Source organism: Bison bison, unplaced genomic scaffold (assembly GCF_000754665.1).
Source record: "Bison bison bison isolate TAMUID 2011002044 unplaced genomic scaffold, Bison_UMD1.0 scf7180017864323, whole genome shotgun sequence".
NCBI classification, from domain to species: Eukaryota; Metazoa; Chordata; class Mammalia; order Artiodactyla; family Bovidae; genus Bison; species Bison bison.
In genome coordinates, this window is record NW_011494895.1 from 3,191,010 (window position 1) to 3,194,437 (window position 3,428).

Below are 3,428 nucleotides of genomic sequence, written 5' to 3' on the forward strand. Positions count from 1 at the left end.
TGTGGCAGAAAGTGAAGAGGAACTAAAAAGCCTCTTGTTGAAAGTGAAAGAGGAGAGTGAAAAAGTTGGCTTAAAGCTCAACATTCAGAAAATGAAGATCATGGCATCTGGTCCCATCACTTCATGGCAAATAGATGGGGAAACAGTGGAAACAGTGTCAGACTTTATATTTTTGGGGCTCCAAAATCACTGCAGATAGTGATTGCAGCCATGAAATTAAAAGACGCTTACTCCCTGGAAGGAAAGTTATGACCAACCTGGATAGCATATTTAAAAGCAGAGACTTTACTTTGCCAACAAAGATCCATCTAGTCAAGGCTATGGTTTTTCCAGTGGTCATGTATGGATGTGAGAGTTGGACTGTGAAGAAAGCTGAGGCACCGAAGAATTGATGCTTTTGAACTGTGGTGTTGGAGAAGACTCTTGAGAGTCCCTTGGACTGCAAGGAGATCCAACCAGTCCATTCTGAAGGAGATCAGCCCTGGGATTTCTTTGGAAGGACTGATGCTAAAGCTGAAACTCCAGTACTTTGGCCACATCATGCAAAGAGTTGACTCATTGGAAAAGACTCTGATGTTGGGAGGGGTTGGGGGCAGGAGGAGAAGGGGACGACAGAGGATGAGATGGCTGGATGGCATCACTGACTCAATGGACGTGAGTCTGAGTGAACTCCGGGAGTTGGTGATGGACAGGGAGGCCTGGCGTGCTGCGATTCATGGGGTCGCAAGAGTCGGACGTGACCGAGCGACTTAACAATATCTATTTCTATTCTACTATTGCCTATTTCAGTTCAGTTCAGAGTCTTCACAATGCTTCAAGTACAGTATGCGATCACTGAGTGCTTTCTCATGGTCCGGGTTTCCACTGTGAAGGATATAGAAATAATATTGTCTCTGACCTAGAGAATTTCATACTCTGTGGAGCTGAAATAGCTCTGTTGGGAGAGTGTTAGACTGAAGATCTAAAGGTCCCTGGTTCAGTCCCGGGTTTCGGCAGGCAAGCACTTCTTTTGTGGCTTCCCTGGTGGCTTAGATGATAAAACGTTGCCTGCAGTGCGGGAGACCCAGGTTCGATCCCTGGGTTGGGAATATCCTCTGGAGAAGGAAATGGCAACCCACTCTAGTACCCTTGCTTGGAAAATCCCATGGACAGAGGAGCCTGGTAGGCTATAGTCCATGGGGTTGCAAAGAGTCGGACACGACTGAGCAACTTCACTTTCACTTTCAAAGAGGCGACAATGATACTTCTAACGGTGTAAGTAATTTTAATATAAATTTATTTTAATTGGAGGTTAATTACTTTACAATATTGTATTCATTTTGCCATATATCAACATGAATCCGCCACAGGTATACACGTGTTCCCCATCCTGAACCCCCTTCCCACTTCCCTCCCCGTACCATCCCTCTGGGTCATCCCAGTGCACCAGCCCCAAGCATCCAGTATCATGCATTGAACCTGGACTGGTGATTCGCTTCATGTATGATATTATACATGTTTCAATGCCATTTTCCCAAATCATCCCACCCTCTCCCACAGAGTCCAAAAGACTGTTCTATACATCTGTGTCTCTTTTGCTGTCTCTGCTGACTTTTAAGTACCAGAGCTGAGAAAAACTAGAAATTAGAATTTGAATAGGCAGTAAAGGTCTTGGACAACAGAAGTGTCGAGGCTATAAGGCGGCATGAAGGAAGAAAGGGATTGTGATCAGCTGTTTAAGTAGGCTTATGTTTTTACAGCAGAAAGGAGTTTCGGATTCCTGGTAATGAGGGTTACAGAGATTTCCTGCTAGAGGGTTCCTCCTGGAGATGAGATATATCTGTTGGTCTTGGATGGTGCAGATATTTCACTGAAAGACAAAATCTGGAACTCTGCCCAACTCTCTTGGTCAGTGTTCTAGATTTGCTGTGCGCCCTGGGGGTTACTTAGTCTCACTTTTCCTCTTGGAATATTGTGAGGCTTTTATCAGAATGCTAAATGCACCTCAGACCAGGCTTCTAGGAAATCAAATTTCTCTTGGCACCTTTTCCTGCTGTCGTTTTTTATTGGAATACAATTGGTTTACAATATTGTTAGTTTCAGCTGTACAATGAAGTGAATCAGCCATGTGTATCCATATATCCCCCATCCACCCCTCCAGGCCATCACAGAGCACAGAGCTGCACTCCCTGTGCTGTACAGCTGCTTCCCACTAGCTGTTTTTATGTATTTGTTTGATTGTTGTTTTCATATCTTATAGAGAAGGCTACCATTAAGTCCACTTTGTAAAAAATAGGCATATTTCTGTCTCTGATTGTCAATTCTCAGGGATTATTTACATTTTTCCTTGATATAGGAAATGCTCTTAAAATTCCAAGACTATGGAATGCCTTACCAAAACCAGAGCAGTAAATGCACGAGAAAAAACATTATAGAATTTACACGTAAAATGTAAAAATGACTCTCACTACGTTTCAAAAAGTTCTTTTAGAGATGGTGGGGAGGGGGAGGCAAAGCTTACATTATTACACTTTCTGAAGGACCCTCAGTTGTTTTGAGACACCTTGATTTTTAAATTTAATTTTTGATAGTGTACAGATGCTGTGCAGTATTATAAGTTATAGGTGTACAACTCAGTGATTCACAATTTTCAAAGATTATACTCTATTTATAGTTATTATAAAATATTTAGATTGCCCATGTTGTGCAATATATCCTTGTAGCCCATTTTGTGCCTAATAGTCCTGATTTATTTAAACCTTGTATGTCAAACAAAATAACCAGATGCCACAGGTGAGTGTAAAAAGCAGCAATTTACATGAATAATGATTTCCTCTGGCTAAGTTTAGAATGTAGTCAGTTGGGAAAAGGGCCTTACTTCTGGATTTTGTCTGCTTGCTTATTGTTTAGAATTTGGTTTTAACTTCTATAACAATGAGGATTTGAAGCAGTCAAAGACTGCTTGTCTACTTGAATTTTTTTGTGATTCCATACAAATTTTAGGATTATTTTTTCTTGTTCTGTGAAAAATGTCATGGGTATTATGATAGATAATGCATTAAATCTTTAGATGGTTTTCAGTAGTAAGGACATTGTCACAATACCAATTCTTTCAATCCACGAACACAGGGTATTTTCCACATTTTCTTTGTATCATGTTGAATCTACTACATCAATGTCTTTTAGTTTTCAGAATACAGGTCTTCCACCTCTTAAATTAATCCCTAGGTATTTGATTCTTTTTTGATGCAACTGTAAACAAGATCGTTTTGCTTTTTCTTTACAACAGTTCAGTATTAGTATACAAAATGCATTGTATTTCTGCATATCAATTTTGTATCCTGCAACTTTATTGATTAGCTCTAATAGTTTTCTCCCTGTATCTTTAGGGTTTTCTATGTGTAGTATCTTATGATCTGCAAATAGTGAGTTTTACTTTCTCCTTTCCA

The 3,428-nt window shown here is 40.2% G+C and overlaps 1 protein-coding gene and 1 non-coding gene across 4 annotated transcripts in view; both read left to right on the forward strand.

Moving 5' to 3' along the window:
- PRKCQ (protein kinase C, theta) overlaps positions 1-3,428 on the forward strand; it is a 137,940-nt gene that overhangs the window by 79,271 nt on the left and 55,241 nt on the right. The window lies entirely within an intron of this gene.
- On the forward strand, positions 923-995 carry TRNAF-GAA. The gene has a single exon. It is a non-coding gene; the product is annotated as a tRNA-Phe (tRNA).